Source organism: Cyprinus carpio, chromosome B14 (genome assembly GCF_018340385.1).
Source record: "Cyprinus carpio isolate SPL01 chromosome B14, ASM1834038v1, whole genome shotgun sequence".
In the NCBI taxonomy this organism is placed as follows: Eukaryota; Metazoa; Chordata; class Actinopteri; order Cypriniformes; family Cyprinidae; genus Cyprinus; species Cyprinus carpio.
Window position 1 is genome coordinate 14,025,799 of NC_056610.1, and position 20,841 is coordinate 14,046,639.

The 20,841-nt window shown below is 35.4% G+C and overlaps 1 long non-coding RNA gene across 1 annotated transcript in view; it reads right to left on the reverse strand.

Moving 5' to 3' along the window:
- Positions 1-20,133, reverse strand: part of LOC122139626 — a 70,189-nt gene extending 50,056 nt beyond the window's left edge. The window contains exon 1 of the long non-coding RNA XR_006156435.1: positions 20,100-20,133. This is a non-coding gene — a long non-coding RNA (uncharacterized LOC122139626). The remainder of the gene's footprint in view (positions 1-20,099) is intronic.
- Between the last annotated feature and the right edge of the window lie 708 nt (positions 20,134-20,841).

Here is a 20,841-nt window from a genome sequence, read left to right on the forward strand (position 1 = left end):
GTACAAGCAAAATACCACAAGGTAAATAGTAGTACTAAATAATTTCCCAAAACTGCAATCAACTTATAGTTTTTTAAATGCAATTATTGGAGTTAATTATTACTACTGCTGCTATTTATTGACTCTTCTTTTGTTGATCTGCATTAAGGATTTGGTTTTCAAAACATTGTAAATGGGATTTGGCACCCCTAGTGTTTGCACTTTCATTGAAATGGGTATCTCATACTTTTCTAATGGACAAATGTATGTTGGGGTTAATAAAAGACATCCGTTTTTTAGCGATTTGCTGTTCAACACGGTTGCTTTACAGGTTACTCAGAGATTTGATGAGCCAAAGTGGATAAACGGGTCATGTACACAGTGAGCCATTTCTTACGAGCATGATTGCATTGAGAGTAGTTTTGAAAGGAACTTTGACGTTGGCTTTTTTTAAAAAGAGGTCTGAATGTTAGAAGTGTTTGTAAAAGCTGGAAGTTTGAAAGTTTAGATGTTGATAGCATGATTTAACACATTGCTAACATGATTTAACAGATTGTTGGCATGATTACCATGTTGCTAAACTGTTTCTAGCATGATTAAGAATGTTGTAGCAGCGTTCTAGCATATTAACATGTTGTAGCATTTTTTAAGCATTATTAACTGTTGTTGGGATGGGGTTAGCATGTTTTAGCATGACGGGCAACATTCCAGGCTATATAGTGATAAAACAGCTTAACACTTATAATCTGTACTGCAGTTTTGACCCCCTCAATGAATTATATGGGACTTCATCATAGATTGATCATCTGTAATGAAAATCACAAGTTTGATCACAGCTTAAGAAAAACTAAGTTATTCAAGTGTGTTATTTAGTATATTCTTTTAAACTAACAATAGGAAGTATGCTGTAGTTTTACTTTTACGTACCTCTCAGAAAATGGGCTTTATGTACTTCAGAACCTACTTAAAATGCAGTTAAGTATACTTGACTTGACTTACAAAAAAGTCTAAATATATTTGAACATTACTTGTGCTCCTAGCATGACGTGTTTTCATTGATTATACGGTAGACTAGAGGGCGCTTAGAACACATCTTCTGTACACGAATTTTCCAAAAAAAAAAAAAAAAACACAAGTGAAGACTGTAAAAAGAAACAACAGAGTATTACCAGATGTAACACGATTCATCTGACATGAAACAGGCATCAAAACTGGAAGCGGTTATGGAAATAAAGATGTAGACCCGATTACGAAGAGTAATAATAACAGTCAAGCTTTTGGGTTGTTGATCGACTCCATCTAGTTTTGATTTATCAGTCTGAAATCCAATTCATAGATCCTTTTTCAGCTTTTTGTTCAAAATGATATTTCTTTCTTCTCTTTCTTTTTTTTTTGTTTTTTTTTTTAAAATGAGAAACGTACCCACATTAAAGTTGTTTAAAAAAAAGATGCATGAAGCTAGAAATAAAAATTTGTTTTGTTTACAAGCAGATGACCCTGTTCTTTCTTTGGATGTTTTTGTATGTTCAGATATTCATAAACAAATATATAAAAAATTAAATCTAAATAGGAGACAAGTCGTAGTATACTTAAACTATGATGTTAAAGTTCACTTAAAGAAAACGAGAGATAGTAAACTTGGCAGTTAAAAACTGATACACTAGTAGGTTTACTGAGACTATACTTCAAAAGTGTAAAAACAAGTATTTAATTTATTGAAACCTGTCCAGCATACTTATAACTTTACTCAAGTTTTGCTACAGTATACTTTTATATACTAGAAAGTGGTCTGGGGATCCATATTAGCCACTGCCCAGACGTTAACATATTGAGGAGTGTAATAAAATACAGTAGACACTTCAAGTATACTACTAGCAACATTCTGATATTGTAATACTTAACTACTTTGTCTAAAGTATACTTAAAACCTCATAATTGAACTTTACTTAAGTATACTTACAATAAAATAAACTTGAACAGTAATACTACTACTTTTTAAGGTAGTTAATAGAAGATTTATAGCAACCCGAGCGGCCAGACCAGTCTGAAGGTCTGACCCAAGGTTGGGGGGGTTGTAGCTTGAAAGATGTAGGAAGGACATAGATTTAAAAAAAACTTATGTCAGAGGAAAAGAAAAAAGTACAGCTTCAACTTAAATAGCAGAATCACGTCATTTGGGGCCAACTTAATTACTGTAGCATATCACATTATCACATTTTACAGATACTCTGGCTTAAGGCAAAAATCAGACCTTCCGCCCAAGATGACCAACCCCACACTCCTGGTTAGTCTAGGTAAGGTTAGATTTTCTCAGTTGGTGAGGGGTGCATGGGGAAAAGAGCAAGCAATAATGCCTTAGTAAGCATGCTAAATATGCAGTTTAAATCTTGAAAATGTGTGTAAGATTCAAGTTTTTCTCAATCACTATTTTGTAATCAGTAGGTAACTGTATGTTTTACAGTTATTATGGAGGCAGATTTTTCACCATAAAAAAATTATGAGATATAACTGAGGAATTCTAATTCCCCCCCCCCTTCTATGCCAACAGAATAAAACTTACCATTCTATTTAGTAACTGAAGGTGAAAATTTGAGGAACCAGTCCCCCCTCCTGTGTACAGGAAGAGCACAGATGCACTGTGTTTAGGGCCGCTGGGCATTAGGTGATGTGTAAATTAAAGAATCAAAAACAATTAAGAAAAAAACTCTATCTCGCAGATGCTACTTGCAACATCTCTGTGTAAATTTAAACATTCCCACTTGTAAGCATTGCTGATTTAAACCAGTAAAGTGGTATGACTGCACAAAAGCACAAACAACAAAAAAATGACAAAATACAATATTAGACATACAGAAACAGCATCATAGCTCCTATCCAGAAAGGTTCTGAATTGACACCAATAGCTTTGCGAAGGCCATGTTCCGTGTTACGGTGCACCTATAAGCAAGGTTGCTCACCATGATTCAAGCAACGGCACCTGAGAGAATATATGACATGAGAGGAAAAGTTAAATAAGTCTTCATAAAATTTACAGTAATAATAAATAGGCTTCTTTTTTGTCAGTTCTTGGTGAATATTCCAAACCTCTGCATCCTTCCAGGACTTTTGGATTGTTAAAAAACCTTGAAGCATCTCTTTCCATGTGTCGACCTCCCACCCAGTCTCACAAGCTGTTACATGGAGATTTGGTTTGTATTATTGTCAGTGTAAGTGTTCTCAATTAATTGCATATTATCTATTATATATAAGGGATGAGCTCAGTAAAGTGGGCCACTTTGGTAAAACATCCTATCTAGAGTTTTTTTTGTTTGTTTGTTGTTTTTACTTTAAGCTTTAATGTCGGCTTTTAATATTTCAATTTTGAATACCAGTTCATATAACAGTGTTATTTTACAAGATATATCCAATAAAACATTTTGAGGTCATGTACTCCCGAGAAATTTATTTTCAGGGGGGGGTAAAAGTGTGCCATCCTTATTTATCAAAAATTATTCACAATTTTAACTTAAAACCACATGATTTATCAACAACACATATTATCAGACAAACATACTTAACAAACCAAAAAACATGATAACCTACAGGTGTTATGAGGGTAAATAAATCATGTGTAAAGTCCATAATCTCAATTCATATGTTAAATTCCAAACAACTGAACAAGAACATGCAGTGTTGACATTAAATTTGATGAAATCTTAAATATCAGAATATTCAGAAAACAGAATATGATTAAAAGACTAAAAATATATTAATGATGTGAACTAGAACACAAACACAACGAATAGGCTAAAAACATTTTTTATAAGATTAACATTAAAATGGTAATCAAAATGTTTTCTGTCTATGCTCTCTACCCAATTTTAAATGTGTCCTATTTCAAAGTTTTATATTTTAGCATCTATAATATTTTTTTCTCTCTCAGCTTTCTTCACTATCACATATTGAACTTCATGCCTCGGCTTCCTTTCTATTCTCTCTCTTCCTTTCTTCCATCTCTGACGAAAATTCCTGACTGCAGTCTCATTTCTGGTTTCTTGAAAATAGTAAATTATACATGTAAACTATATAAAAAAACCAGTGATGTCATATTATTTAATGAATTTGGGTATAATTACTTTTACTTGCTAAATATATAATTACTTATAATTCACTTAAGGTTAAAGGGCTTTAAAAAAAAAAAAAAAAAAAACCCTTCCAAACAAAACTTCTGAAAGCAGTGACTGTAATTTGTTTGTGGTGGTGCCAGGGGTTCCAGAACTGTGAACAGACAATTGCTTTGGCTCTTTTTTGACCCAGGCTGTCCATTCATGCTTTCTCAAGCCAACAAGCATCAAAATTTGTTGGAATAAGTTGAGCTCTGAGACTAAATAAAACTGAACATTTTATATAAAAAATGTTCTAATGCTCAAGGACAAATAATAAAACATTGAAGATATTTATGGATGCTCAGTAAATGCTGCAGAATGAATGATGTATCTCACCTGAAGCATTCAGAGCAAAGAGTAGACAGAGAGACATACAGACAATCCAGACCGCGCATTGTTTTCTCAAAGAACCACTGGAAATCAACCAGGAATACTGCACACCTGAAGATAAAAACATCAGACAAAACACATATTTAAATGAATGAATGAAAAAATCTAAATATAATTTTGATGCTATTGTAAATAGTTTAATTATGTTTTAATTTAGTGACACTAACAGAGAATGTGCAGAATGTTTTCAAAGCAGAGGTTTTTTTGTTTTTGATGGTTTTAATGGCAGATGAACCTGGTTACACAAACACCAACTACCAAACCATTTACAAAAGCCTTCAACTGAAACATTTATCAGTGGATCATCAAGGTTCACAACAACACAAACCTACAACCCAAGATTGCAATCCTATGTTGCAAGAATGTTGCATGATGAAAAAGTCTTGAAATATAGAGCCTAAAACTATGAATGATAGTAAATTTGCATGCATAAGGAAAAGGGTTATTTTTTCAAGTTAATTTTGTAAAGTTCTTTTTTGGGTGCTCCATAATAACCACATGCTGCCTAGTTAAACTGTGAGATGATGTCAAAAAATATTTTTAACTCAGTTGTTTAATCAGTGTTCTCTATTTCTCCTCCCTTGTTTTAGAGTAAACTGATGCTTGATGATAATCAAAGTAAGACCGTTTTTTCTATTACTGATATACAGTAGCTGTGAAATAGGAAATGTTAAATAAATCCAAGTTCATTATTAGTACAGGTCCTTCTCAAAAAATTAGCATATTGTGATAAAAGTTCATTATTTTCCATAATGTAATGATAAAAAATAAACTTTCATATATTTTAGATTCATTGCACACCACCTGAAATATTTGGCAGGTCTTTTATTGTTTTAAATACTGATGATTTTGGCATACAGCTCATGAAAACCCAAAATTCCTATCTCAAAAAATTAGCATATTTCATCCGGACCAATAAAAGAAAAGTGTTTTTAATACAAAAAAAAGTCAACCTTCAATAATTATGTTCAGTTATGCACTCAATACTTGGTCGGGAATCCTTTTGCAGAAATGACTGCTTCAATGCAGCGTGGGCATGGAGGCAATCAGCCTGTGGCACTGCTGAGGTGTTTATGGAGGCCCAGGATGCTTCGATAGCGGCCTTAAGCTCATCCAGAGTGTTGGGTCTTGCGTCTCTCAACTTTCTCTCTTCACAATATCCCACAGATTCTCTATGGGGGTTCAGGTCAGGAGAGTTGGCAGGCCAATTGAGCACAGTAATACCATGGTCAGTAAACCCATTTTACCAGTGGTTTTGGCACTGTGAGCAGGGTGCCAGGTCGTTGCTGAAAAACGAAATCTTCATCTCCATAAAGCTTTTCAGCAGATGGAAGCATGAATGCTCCAAAATCTCCTGATAGCTAGCTGCATTGACCCTGCCCCTTGATAAAACACAGTGGACCAACACCAGCAGCTGACATGGCACCCCAGACCATCACTGACTGTGGGTACTTGACACTGGACTTCAGGCATTTTGGCATTTCCTTCTCCCCAGTCTTCCTCCAGACTCTGGCACCTTGATTTCCGAATGACATGCAAAATTTGCTTTCATCCGAAAAAAGTACTTTGGACCACTGAGCCACAGTCCAGTGCTGCTTCTCTGTAGCCCAGGTCAGCACTTCTGCCACTGTTTTTCTGGTTCAAAAGCACACGCCTGTGCACGGTGGCTCTGGATGTTTCTACTCCAGACTCAGTCCACTGCTTCCGCAGGTCCCCCAAGGTCTGGAATCGGTTCTTCTCCACAATCTTCCTCGGGGTCCGGTCACCTCTTCTCGTTGTGCAGCGTTTTTTTTTGCCACACTTGTTTCCTTCCCACAGACTTCCCACTGAGGTGGGTTGCCATGATACAGCACTCTGGGAACGCACAGCCTATTCGTTCAGAAATTTCTTCTGTGTGTCCTACCCTCTCGCTTGAGGGTGTCAATGATTGCCTTCTGGTCAGCAGTCAGGTCGGCAGTCTTTACCCATGATTGCGGTTTTGAGTAATGAACCAGGCTGGGAGTTTTTAAAAAGCCTCAGGAATCTTTTGCAGGTGTTTAGAGTTAATTAGTTGATTCAGATGATTAGGTTAAATAGCTCGTTTAGAGAACCTTTTCATGATATGCTAATTTTTTGAGATAGGAATTTTGGGTTTTCATGAGCTGTATGCCAAAATCATCAGTATTAAAACAATAAAAGACCCTGAAATATTTCAGTTGGTGTGCAATGAGTCTAAAAATATATGAAAGTTTAATTATGCTCATGTCATGCCACAGAAAAATTGGTTTTATTCTTCGTAAAGCTGGTTACATGTCAGCATCAATTATCTTTTTTTATTTTTTCTTATTGATTAGTTAGCTAATATAGTTTTATTACAACATACCACTGTACTCTCTTTTAAGCTCTAATCCAACTTTTTGTGTCACTTATGTTCAAAGTAAAAGTAATGCTGTAGTCCTAATTTTTACTGTTGGTTGCCATTTTGAGATGTTACATTACTTATTTTTATCTTGGGTTAGTGTGAAAAAAAAGAGACCATAAAATGATTATAGAATTATGCTTTTAGGTGTCACAGTCATTCACTTTGTGTTACTTAATGAAAAAAAATAAAATAAATTATTAGTCTATTATTCCGTCCACTGAACATTTCTAAAAAATTATAAAATAAGTCGAAGTAGCTCATTTTGTCTTTCAGTCAAGTTCTCACATGCTGCTTCATTTCACACACACAACGGCCCTCCTTTCAGAACATGGCAAATTATCCAATTGCCATCTGCTGCAAGAAAGAAAAAAATGTTGTTTTAATTTATTTGTTTTTTAATTTTTTTAATTATTATTATTATATATTTTTTTTTGCATTATGCATACATTTATTATGCATGTTTATTTAGTATGGCAGACACTGGATTATTAGTATTTGAGACCTTGAATCACTGAAAATGTTTTTTTTTTTTTTTTTTTTTTGGACAAATATGTCTGAATTCAACAAACTGGGGGGGGGGGGGGGGGGGGGGGTTATCGTATGATTTCATGAACATTAAAAGCAGTTGCTTTTGAAGTTCATCTCAAGGCAGTCCTCATTAAATTCGTTACTGGGCTCTCAAAGAACCCATATTTGGAAGTTAAATTTGGAAACATCACTCCAGAGCCAAACTCCCTCATGTGAAAAGAAAATTTAAAAAAGGTCTATTTTATGACCACAGCATCACTGTAAAAAATTTCAAGCCGTTTCCAACTAATTATTATTTAGTAACAAATTCCACAGAAATGTTATGTTCAGGTCAATTTTCTGTCTTCAAAGTGTTGCCTGAATTGTTATTTTTTTAGTTGGCTCAACCTTTATTGAAATAGTTTTATAGTCCATTCAACTAAATTATTTAATTGGTCAAACATTTAGAAAACTACAGCAAATTGTGTCAGTTAAAATGTAACCATCACAACATTTGTTTTCATATGTTACCTCAAATAAATTTATTTTTTGGGCATCATAAGAAATATGCTGTGGAACTAGTTATAATATTTTATATTGAGTTAAAGAAAATTTCTAATCTGGTGTCTATCAATCACTAAAACACACACATTACAACACATAATAGCCTTTATTTAATAACAATCTGCATTTATAACATTTGTCATACAGACTAAACATGGCAGGCTTTAAAGGGGATAGTTCACCTAAAAATGAAAAAATTGCCTCTTAATTGACTCACCCTCAAGCCATCCAAGATGTAAGTAACCTTTTTTTTCTTCAACTGAAGCAGAAAAGGAATTTTTTAGGTGAAAAACATTTTCTTTAAAAAACACTGCAATTCATAAACTGCACGTCTCTGGCGGCTGGCTTTTGAGAGTCAAATAAACATATACAGACAAGACAAAAATACCAAAAACTCCTGAGGTACACATTAGCCGCATTTCAACTGTCGGGCCAAAAGCGGGGGTGCTAGTGCGTGCCAGGGCCAGTCGCGTTTCCACTGTCATTCTGGGGCTTGATTGGATGTGCCGTCGTCGGTGCTTCCTCGGGGCCAACAAGGTTTTTTGGGCCCGATGAAAACCTTGGGCCGTCTGGAGAGCGTCAGCACCAGGGATCATTCCATAAAGCTAACAGCTATAACACCAGCATTAAAGACTTTTTAAAATAAGTGAGCTCAAAACTCACTTTCAGTCAGCAGTGATTGTTTGAAATAACTTGATCCGATGTGAATTATGATCACCATACAAGGCAGAAATAGGTATTTATAAGTGATGCAAAAGACTATGAATGCCAGCCATTAACGTTACCAGTAAACATTGTAAATGCGACCACAATCATCCTAGCCAGCACATCAACTTATTCTCTATCACAATTGTGTAATTATTTAGTAACATATTTTGTCTGTCATAAGTCTCATCTCGAGAGTTTAGCTCTGCATATGTCATAAAAATATAACAATGATTTTTGTTTGGAAGCTTTTATAAAGATATAGAAATTATCATTCTTTCTAAATGTGATGTATGTACTGTGACTTAAAATAAACAGAAACAGACTCGTCTGAATAAGTAGGTAGGCCATGTTGATAATGCTTTATTTCTATGTGACTAATTTTCAATTCTGATAAATCTAGCCTAATTCATTATGATCAATATTTCACTTATTACTGTAAAACATTGATGCTTTTGGATTTAAATATTTAACAAAGCATGCAAACAAACGGCCGCCCCGCTTTTATCATGTTCGTCTTGTGATCGTGCTATAGTTCCAGTGACTTATTTCTAATTACTTTTCTGATAACTTCTCTTTGTTGGTGAAATGATGGGGTGGCATGACGTTTCCTGAGAGACGTGTAAAGGGTGGTTTTTAGTGAAGGCAGCGGAGCTTCTGGCCTTACAGTGGAAATGCAGCATGATTTTGGCCTCGGTGCTGCAGGTCCGAGGCTATTAGCCCCACCCGGCCCATTTAAAGCACTGGCTCGCACTAGCTGTGCAGCGCAGTGTATGAATCACCAAGGATTACCGTTTCAGATAAAAAATTTTCTTTACTGTTCTAACTGAAGAAAAAAAAAAGTCACTGATATCTGGGATAGACTGAGGGATTGAATAAAGTGACAGCAAATTTCCAATTTTTGGTGAGCTATCCATTTAAAGGGCTCCAGTTGTGCAAAAACAACAATTTTTTTATTTCTTGCAAAAGATGGCATTTGAATAATTTGCCATGTTCTGAAAGGAGGGCCTTTGTGTGTGTGAAATGAAGCAGCATGTGAGAAGTTGACTGAAGACAGTGTGAGCTACTTCGACTCATTTTATTTCTTTTTAAAAATGACCAGTAGAGAAATAAAAAATAATAATAATAGACTAATACAAGTTTTTTTTTTTTTTTTTTCATGAATTAGACAAGTGAATGACTGTGACACCTAAAAGCATAATTGTATAATCATTTTATGGTCTCTCTTTTCACACTAACTCAAGATAGAATAAGTAATCTAACATCTCAAAACGGCAACAAACAGTAAAATTAGGACTATAGCATTACTTTTACTTTGAACATAAGTGACACACAAAAGTTGGATGAGAGCTTAAAAGAGAGCACAATGGTATGTTATAATTAAATATATTAGCTAACTAATCAATAGTAAAAAATAAAAAAAAGACTTGTCCCTGGACTGGATTTATTTAATTTTATTTCCTATTTCACAGCTACTGTATATCAGTAATAGAAAAAAAAAGGTATTTACTTTATTCATCAGCATCAGTGTACTCTAAAACAAGGGAGAGAAAGAGAGAACACTGAACAATTGATTAAAAAATATTTTTTGACATCATCTCACAGTTTAACTAGGCAGCCTGTGGTTATTATGGAGACCAAAGAAGAACTTTACAAAATGAACTAAGTAAAAAAAAAAAAAAAAAAAAAAAAAAAAAAAAAAATATATAATATATATATATATATATATATATATATATATATATATATATATATATATATATATATACACTTTTTTTAAATGCATGCTAATTTATATCATTCATATTTTGGGCTCTATTTCAAGACTTTCATCAAGCAACATTCTGCAAAGCATATTGCAATCTTGGGTGTAGGTTGTGTCGTTGTGTAACCTTGATGATCCACTGATAAATGTTTCAGTTGAAGGCTTTCGTAATATGGTTGATAGTTGGTGTTTGTGTAAACATGTTCATCTGCTGTTTAAAAAATTTAAACCTTTTCTTTGAAACACATTGAATTCTCTGTTAGTGTGACTAAATTTATACATCAATTAAAATATTTACAATAGCATCAAAATTATATATTTAGATATTTTCATTCATTCATTGAAACGTGTGTTCTGTCTGTGTTTTTTATTTATTTTTTATTCAGGTACATAGGTGGTCGCTAGGCCATTTATAGGGGGGGCTATAGCCATCTTTCAGCGCATTCTTTTTCACTCCGCAGACCGCGGCGGTGCAGAGCGAGAAACAGTGGCAAAGGTGTGTGTTCATCCATAGATTGTTTATAATATCTGCATCTGCATAGTTCTTTGTGATAAATCCAGTTTACAAAATATCATGGGGGAGCAATAATCGATTCCCCATCTACTGTAGTCTAAGTTTTCACTGCGTACATCCCTCATCACACCACAGCTGTTTCCTCCAGCAAAAATCAAGCACATATAAATGCATATGTGGCGCACAAAGGTTTTGTTTTATGTTTTGTTAATTTGGACTATAATTACAAAGGTGGTGGATTCCCAGAAACCACTGGACAGCCATCTCCTTGTAACACCGACTACCCCACCCTGGGAATTTCACCCGGGGATATAATGGTCCAATAATGACACAGGTTCGTTCCCACAAGGATAAGGCAGAGACGTGAATGTAAAGAAAAATAATAATGATACTTTATTTATAAAGTGTATAAAAGCGGTTCCACACACACACAGCTCAACTTAAATGATTGTTTCTCCATGATAACATACCCAGATGCAGCAACGCAGTCATCGGCCAACGCTTGCCCTGTTGGGCTCAAAGATACATAACGCTGGGAAAGATAAAAAAGCTAGTGTCCAAAATTGCAGCAATAGCCACCAGTCAACACGCTCCCCAACAATGCAGGAAACATTCCTTATACACACACCCGTACCTATAGCGCACCTGAATCTAATTAGGCACTTGACATTTGAGGCAGAGGCCTGTATGAGGGTTCGTCACATGTCCATCGCCGATCACACATTTTTTATTTATTTGATTATTTGGAAGGGGAAGCTCTGGAAGAAATTCGATATCGCATAGCAACAGAGCAGGAAGACCCCGAGAAAATAATTTTTGCATTGCGCAAATTGTACGGGTGTTCCCAGTCCTATGTGGCTTTACAGGAAGCATTTTTTTCCTAGGAGACAGCATGAAGGAGAAACCCTATTGATGTTTTTTCTGGCACTCATGGGTCTGCTAGAGAGGGTTAAACGGCGGTCGGCCAGTGGTTTGCCAAATGCTGTCTCTTTATTGTGGGATCAATTTGTTGAACGTGTGAGAGAATTAAAACAGCTCATTTGTTGTCAGCCAAATTCCACCCTGCTGGAAGTGCGAAGTGAAGCTATGCCATGGGAACAAGAAGGGACCCCGGGGGGCTCTAGGGGCCGTAGCCATTCAGTTAGCCTAGTTATTGTTGGTCGTATCCACATTAACTACACTGCATTCCAAATTATTATGCAAGTGACATATCAATAGGATTTCGATACAATAAAGAGTCGGATTTTTGTTTGTGTTGTTTTTCACATCTTTTTAGAAAACTGTATCAATCTCAGACAGGTTTGGTCAATAGTTTGGCAGGTCTTCTTAGGTAAATGGAAACCCTACCTAAATGGAAACAAAGAGGTTGTTCCACATTATTAAGCAAGTCACAGTTCTGATGAAATATGGTGAGGAAGAAAGATCTTTCCGAAGATGAAAAGTATGAAACAATGCAATGTCTTGCAAAACGCATCAAAACAAACAATATTTCATAAAAAAGCTAATTGAAATGATTGAACTGTCAAAAGATTTGTGAGGGACTTAGAGCACAGAAGATCTTGGTCAGATAAAGATTTTCTGTCAAACAAATGAACTGTATTGTAATGCCAACTGTAAAAAAGCCACTGCAGGTGTTTGAAGCTACTGGAGTCTCAAGATCCTCTCCATGCAGACTGACAGTTGTGTGTAAAGTTGCGTTTCAGTCACTGCTAACCAAACCTCACAAAGAGAAACCTGCACAGTGGCTGTAGAAACTTGACTTGTTTTAAAATAGTTTTATTCACTTACGAAAGCTGCAGTACAATGGATGGTCCAGATAAATGGATTTCTGATAGTTGATGAATGGTCATCCTATTCCAATGAGACTGAAACTTCAGCAAGGAGGCGGTGGGTGATGATTTGGGTTGGAATATTGGGAAGTGAGATGTAAGGTCATTTTAGGATGTCAAAATGACTTCTGAAAGATATGTGGAGTTCATAACTGACCATTTTCTGCTGTGGTATAAAGTGAAGAATAGTGCTCTTGGAAATAAAAGGATTTTCGTGTAGGACAACACACTATCCCATGCTGCATAAATACCATTGTGCTAAACAGTTTGAAAATGTGTTTCTACACCCACTGTGCATGTTTCTCTTTGTGAGGTTTAGTTAGCAGTAACTGAAACACAACTTTACACAAAACTGCCAGTCTGCATGGAGATAATCTTGAGACTCCAATAGCTTCAAACACCTGTCTGCTGCTCAGCAGTGGCTTTTTAACAGCTGGCATTACAATACAGTTCATTTGTTTGACAGAAACTTCCTTAATCTGACCAAGATCTTCCGTGCTCTAAGTCACTCACAAATCTTTTGACAGTTCAATAATTTCTATATGCATTTCGCGAAATATTGTTTGTTTTGATGCCTTTTGCAAGACATTGCATTGTTTCATACTTTTCATCTTCAGAAAGATCTTTCTTCCTCACCATATTTCATAAGAACTGTGACTTGCTTAATAATGTGGAACAACCTCTTTAAGTAGGGTTTCCATTTACCTAAGAAGACCTGGCAAACTATTGACCTAAACCTGTCTGAGATTGATACCAATTATCTAAAAAGATGTGAGGAAAAACAACACAAACAAAAATCTGACTCTTTATTGTACCGATATCCTATTGATATGTCACTTGCATAATAATTTGGAATGCAGTGTAGGCAGCTATTCCTGCTACACGTACTTTATAAAATGATCATGTTGCCATTTTCATTTAAAATTTTAATTTTCAATATAATACATATTCCAGTGCATGTGGCAAAGATGTTTGCATACTTGAGCTAAGGAAAGAGGGTTGTACTAGAAATGGAAACAGTAAAATTGTGTGTTTGTACAGTACATAGGTCATCTGCCTAGGTATATCAGGTGATGCAGATTAGAGTGAGACTAGCCATTTGTACAAGTGACTGCCATATGGTAATGGAGTGCCACTAGCACAGTGTTTGGGGGAATGAATCTGAGAAGCCCCAGTGTGTGAACCGCCTGCAGTTAAAGAAGATTTTAATAGTTTTTTTATAAACTGTTTGATGTGACCAGTATGCAAGTCTGATAACCAGCTATTGTGGAGAGTTTGTCAGTCACTGTTTTCCTTGCCTCCAGATAATGTTAATGATTAAGTGTTTTGTTGCGTGTTAGCCAGAGAAGCATCGCTCTGTGAACGCGTTGAGAAGCACTAAGTGGGAGAGACTCGTTTTCTTGTTGTGTTCTTTGTATTTTGCTTTGTGTATATCGTATTGTATTTTGCTCATTTGGTTACTGACAATGGTATAATCCTTATAATCCTTTTTTAATCCTTATAAAAATCTTTATTGTGTAATGGCATGGGGCAATGTGCAGTAATTCCCTTTAATGTTTATCACAGAAGTGTGCCGATTGCAGTGTATCACGCGAACGACGACGGACAGAAAGGCAGGAGATATATAAGAGAGTGGGGGGATGAGCGACAGGTGGGGGAGAATCAGCTTGTGATCTGCGCACCCCTGCTGTGAGATCAGCGCTGATTGCCCAGACCACGAGCTACCGAACATGATAGGACAACCCAGACCACAGGAGAAGCCGAGAAGACACACCTGCAACCGTGACAATGCAACATAAGATTGCAGTCTTGTGGGTGTAGGTTGTTTTGTGTGACCCTGATGATTAAATTATTCACCTTGTAAAATTTTTGTAATATGGTTGATAGTGCTTTTTTTTACATTCTTTTTTTTTCTTTCTTTTTTTTTTTTTTTAAGTAGCTAGACATTTATTCATCTGCCATCAGTGGCGGAGCCAGGATGTTTTCATAGGGGTGGACAGGGAGGGGGCAGCAACGAGTCTGTGGTGGCACAGAAATCTTTTATTATTTTAAACAGAAAAATGTGTTTGACTATAATGTACTGGACTGTTTTTTTTAGTTCCTAAAACACAACTGAGTACAATTAATGTCTACTTAACTGTAACTGTGATTATTCCTCACCTCCAGGTATTTTAATAAAGGGGTTCACTATAGCTTTATTGCTCATTCAGCTTCTCAAAACTCCCAAATGGCTTCCTCTCCAAACATTGCATACTCATGAATGAGGCATGCAGATAAAAAATAAAATATGTGAAAAAAGCCGGAAGTCAACAGTAGACATAAATGCCACAATATAATTTAATAATTAAATTTTCGCATATTTTCTAGTATAAGTGCACTGTGCTCACATTTATTTGTGCATTAAATTACAAAAAAAAAAAAAAAAAGAAGCATATCAGCTTGTGCCTTATATTGTGATCTCGAATTTGCAGAATATATTTTGCATTTGAGAGACGTTCTTGTTGTGTGCTGCGTATACAGTACATGCACAGTTTGCAGCTTTAATCACCTTTTTGGTAATTTCATAAATTAGCTGACGACAGAACTAGGTGCTCATATTTCTTGTGCAGGTTATTTATGATGCCGTGAGCACAGTAAAACGGCTGATGGGACAGGAAAGTGTGTTTTACTGACATAGTCTAAACATCTCATCAGACTGCAGTTCACAGTTGTTCTACTGAAGCTCATTTGGCAGCTGGAGCTTTTCCGCACTCGCTTTTGAGGTGAAGCTGAAGTACGCATCTGAAAATTCTCCAATTTGATGTGGTTATAAAGAGATACGGTGGTTCCACATCTTAATAAATGTATTTCTTGTCAAGAAAAAAGGGTACACAAACTGCAGTTTTGAGTGGTGTGGCCAAAGGTGTGGCCAAGCTTAGGTCAGTGGTGGCAGTGGTCCCATTTGGCCACCCCCTGCCTCCGCCCCTGTCTGCCATATAAAAAGTCAAAGATCTGCACTGAGAAACAGACGAATACAGCAGGCTCTCTGTTAGTATTACCAAAATAATACATCAGTTAAAACATTTACAATAGCATCAACAATATTTATATTCAGATATGTATAACGTGTTTCATTGTTGTTTCAGATGTGCAGTATTCCTGGCTGATTTCAGTGAGAAACAATGGGATTCTGGACCATCTCTTGTGTCTCTCTGTCTGCTCTTTGTTATGAATGCATCAGGTGAGATGATCATGATAATATTGCAGCATTTACTGAACACTAACTGAATTTTCACTTGTCTCCAGCGTTTTTTATTATCTGACCTTTAACCTAATAACTGCTTCTTTTGGAATAATTTTCACTGTCAGAGAAACATTGCTGTTTTGCTCAATATCATTAACATGGCTGTGAGTAACTGCGAAACAAGGCCGCTAACATTCAGTACAAAAACACTCTTGCACAAGTTGTATTGCTTAATTGAATCAAATATATTTTCATGCAAATAAAAACACATCATCTAAAAAGTAGTAAATTATGTGAAGAAAAGTTGCATTGTGCTTTGGTCTTGTATAATAGAAATGTTTGACAAATTGATAAAGAGATGGGTCTATGTTCATTTTTGTTAATAGATATATAATCCAATTAATTAATGATCACTTAAACTTGCAATAAACAAACCAAATCTCAATGTAGGAGCCTGTCGGTTTGGGTGGTCTCGATATGGACATGAATGCTTCAAGGTTTTTACCAATCCATTGTCCTGGGGTGATGCAGAGGTATGAAATACTCAACATCTGACAGAAAAGTATAAATAAATGACCTTATTTGTATGTGTTTTTGTTTTTTAAGTTTTTTTTAATCTATCTATCTATCTATCTATCTATCTATCTATTTCTACTCATGTCATATTCTCCTCAGGTGACGTGCTTGAACAATGGTGGGAACCTTGCCTCTGTGCACAGTAAACAGCAGTATGATTTCTTAAAGAGCCTGATCTCAAGTTCACAATCATACTGGATAGGAGGCTATGATGCTGTTTTCAGGATGTTATTATGTTGTTAATTTATTTACTTTTTGTTGTTGTTTTGTGCTGTTGTCTAAGATGAATATGTAACAATTTGGTATCTAATATCAAACCAACACTGCTAAAAGTTCAAATTTAACAGAGTGTAAAATATTTGTGCTCTTCTGTTCACAGGAGGGCAAGTGGTTCTGGAGTGATGGGTCCCAAATGAATTTACAGACTTTGGAACCCTGGAGAAGCCCAACAACCTGAGAGAGTTCTGAGCACTGCATTCAGATGAACTTTGGAGGTAAAATAATTTGAATGATGTGAACATCATTTCATGTTTTCAGTTCTGGACAGTTAATTAAGTATAATATTTACTCCCATCACTTCCAGTGTTTAAGTTACAAGCTAGACTTTCTCTATTTGCCTTTCTAAATATAAGCATTATGGTTAACACTTTAGTATAGCGACCAATTCTCACAATTAACTAGCTGCTTATTATCATGCCTATTATTAACATATTGGCTGTTAGTAGTTCTTATGATAGGAAGTATTTATTCTACATGACCATATTTTTCATCCCTAATCCAATACCTAAATTTAACAACTACCTTACTTACTATTAATAAGCAGCAAATTAAGAGTTTATTTGAGGCAAAAGTTGTAGTTAATGGTTTGCTAATAGTCAAAATTGGACCTTAAAATAAAGTGTGACCACATTATGATGCTAATACCTGTATACTTATTTGTATAATAAAACATCATTTTCTTTTCTCATAACAGCTGCAGGAAACTGGAATGACCCAAAAATGTACAGTCAAGATACCATTTGTGTGTGTCATTTCTTAGTGCAATGTACCAAAATCACTGATTCTATGTTCAGTTTCAAGTTTTGATGCCTCCTGTGTCAAAAACATTTTTCTTTCTGTAACTAAATAAATCAAATAGCATTCATTTATTGTCCTGAAGATTCTATCTATCATCACAAATGGGGACACAAACAGTGTCATTGAACATAAAACTCCAAGAAGAGTTTATCTGGGTAATTCATGTATCTTATGTTCTGGCAAAATCAGGATTATCACAGGTTTTGTGGTTCTTCAGCTTGTCCTGATTTAAATGTGATACTGTACACTGTACAAAAAGTAGAAGCCTAAACTGTAAATGTTTATTTTAACCGGCGCGAGGTATAGGCCCAATACATGACAGCTAGTGGTTAAAAATTGGTGTACTGCAGCGGAACAACACAAAGTGTTTGTTTCGAGTCTTTTTCTGCTTTCCTCAGACGTCCAGACGACCTCCCTTTTTTTATTATTATGAAATTGTCATACCATTTGGAGTCCTACTGTATATTTTTAATAAAGAGATGACATGTGAGAAAGTTCAATTACACATGATGCCATACAACGAAACAAAACCCTTTGGGGTTTCTGAAACAATGCATCATTTCAGAAAAAAACCATATTGCTGACATGAGCATTGGAGCAAATGATACAAAGGCGATGGATCTCAAACCCAAAAACTAAAAGGTACCCAACAATACAGAAAATGGGGCTTTCTTTTTAAGTCTTTCTAAAAAACAATGATTAATAGAATAAGCAGACATTATTCATTATTCAAAATTATTATTTCATTAAAAAACTGCAAACAATAAACAGAATATCACCGCTTTTTTATGTCTTAAAGAAATGGCTCAAAGGATGGTACGAAGTTGTCATCAATTGATAGGTGTCTCTATACACCGCTACCGGACAATAAGGCTAACCGCCATGGAACTTCTCGGTAGGCTACTGCTTAAGAAGGTAAAAAACCTCTGCCGTCGATATTTGAAAAAGTATGGTACTTTGGCTGCTACCTCATGTAGTTGCCTGACGCGTTGAGTTTTCTTGTGTTTTTTGGTCAATGGTTAAAAAGTGACGCAAACAATGGATGCAAATAGTAAAACAAGGAAATATACATGGATGGGATTTCACAGTCTTGCAATGAAGATGTCACAAATTAGGGTTAATTTTTTTAACCTCACCTGTTTTGATTGGCTTGGTGTGGTTTTGTCCTTTCCCAATTGATTTACGCAAGTACATTGAATGCCAATGAAAATAGTTTACGCAAGTGACAAACCTTTTTTTCATTTTCCTAGAAATTAGCGTAATAACAACCGAGAGTACATCTTGCATAGTGACTGAATAAGAGGTAACTATCCACACACGCTAGGTGAGCTTGCTTGGGCAAACAACCTTTAGTAAAGAGGCCTTCAGCGGTGATCCAGTTCTACACAGCCGCCAATGAGTTCAATAGCCGGCTTGGTTTGATTTGTCAGCAGTTACCAACTAGTGTCATTTCACTGCGTGTACGTGCTTCACTTCATCACTACCAACAAGAAGGCAACCTCTTCCAAAATGTAAACACTTTCCGATCCAGTCCATTTGCCCCACCTGGCAGGCAAGAAAGACCCAAGAAAAGACAAGAAAACACACACACACACACACACAACACACACACACACACACACACACCCCACGCACACACACACACCCACACACGCACACACACACAAAACATTGGTTTCATATCTTTTTGTATTATGAATATGCAAACATTCATATTTATTTCATATGGTAGACCCAGAATTATTACAGATATACGCTGTCTATAAAAAAAATCCTGCACACATGTTTTGACAAATAAAAAATGCTTGCTTCTACGAATATGATAATGTAGCGTATCTACTAATCTACTTCTTTAGGGTTTAACAAATTGTCCATGATGGAACATTTATAATATTCTGGCTTGCATGAGTATTAAAAGCAGTTACTTGCGAAGTCATCTCAAGGCGCAGTCCTCATTACCATCGTCATTGGGATCTCCAGAAAACCATATTTGGTAGTTAAATTGGTGGAACCATCACTCCAGATCCGGCAAGCTCCTTCCTGTGAAAAGAAAAGAGCAAAAAGGACATTTTTGTTTTGCACAGCATACATGGCTCAATTTTATATTTAATTAAAGATTGACCTTCTGATGATTATACTTGCTGTATCCCACTTTATAAATGCCAGAAATCCAAACAGAAAAAATGAACAGAAAATATTTTGCATAAAGAAAATATTTCATTTGAAAATTGCTTAAGAAAGGGCTGAACTGCTCCAACTATCTCTATCAGCAATGCTACTTCAGATCAAATTTCACATGTGACACTGCACTAAACTAACTATTCCTGGAACCAAAAAGCTATGTTCATCCATTTGAAATATTTTTTTAACATATTTAGTTTGCCCAATAGCACAAAAATGTAAAAAAAAAAAATGAATGCATACATGAACAGCATCATGGCCTACAATCCAGGCTCTCATTGCTCCCTAGAGATTGGTACACCTGTTTAGAAAAAAGAACAAACCTAAATAACTGATACCATGACTGGCACCGGCTGGCCCAAAAAAAAACAACCCCCTTACATTACAGTAAAATATCTAAATTGAAATAAGTTGCAAAACCATAATTTTACAGCAATTTTCAGAAAGGTTTACAGGAAAAAAACAAAATAATACATATTTTGAAGATTTTTCCGGTTTCTTGCTTTTATGCTTTTTTTGTTGGCGCTGTAGCTGCCAGTTATTAAACATTTTTCTGGACTTTTTTACAGTTTGTAAAACCCTTATTCAGATTTTTTTTTTTTTCTGGTCAATTACGCTAATTTACTTTCTTAACTGTTTTTGTTTGGTAAGCTGTAGCTGCCAGTCATTTGACCATTTTTTTTTTTACGGAGTTTTTTTTTTTTTACAGTGTAAAAACCTTAGTTTACGATTTGCTTTTAAAGATTCTTTATTACAATGATTGAAAGCACTAATTGTTCTCCAGAGAAGAAACACTGCTATTTTACAAATCATACAAACAAAAATCTGCAAATTAAAGTGTAAAGCATGCTCAAGATGGAAATAATAGTTTTATTTGGAAGACAAAACTCCAAGTACTGTACAAATGGCATATAACATTTCTAATTTTACATTTCAGTTTTTTTTTTTTTTTTTTTTTTTAATTTAAGAAAATATCAAGCACAAT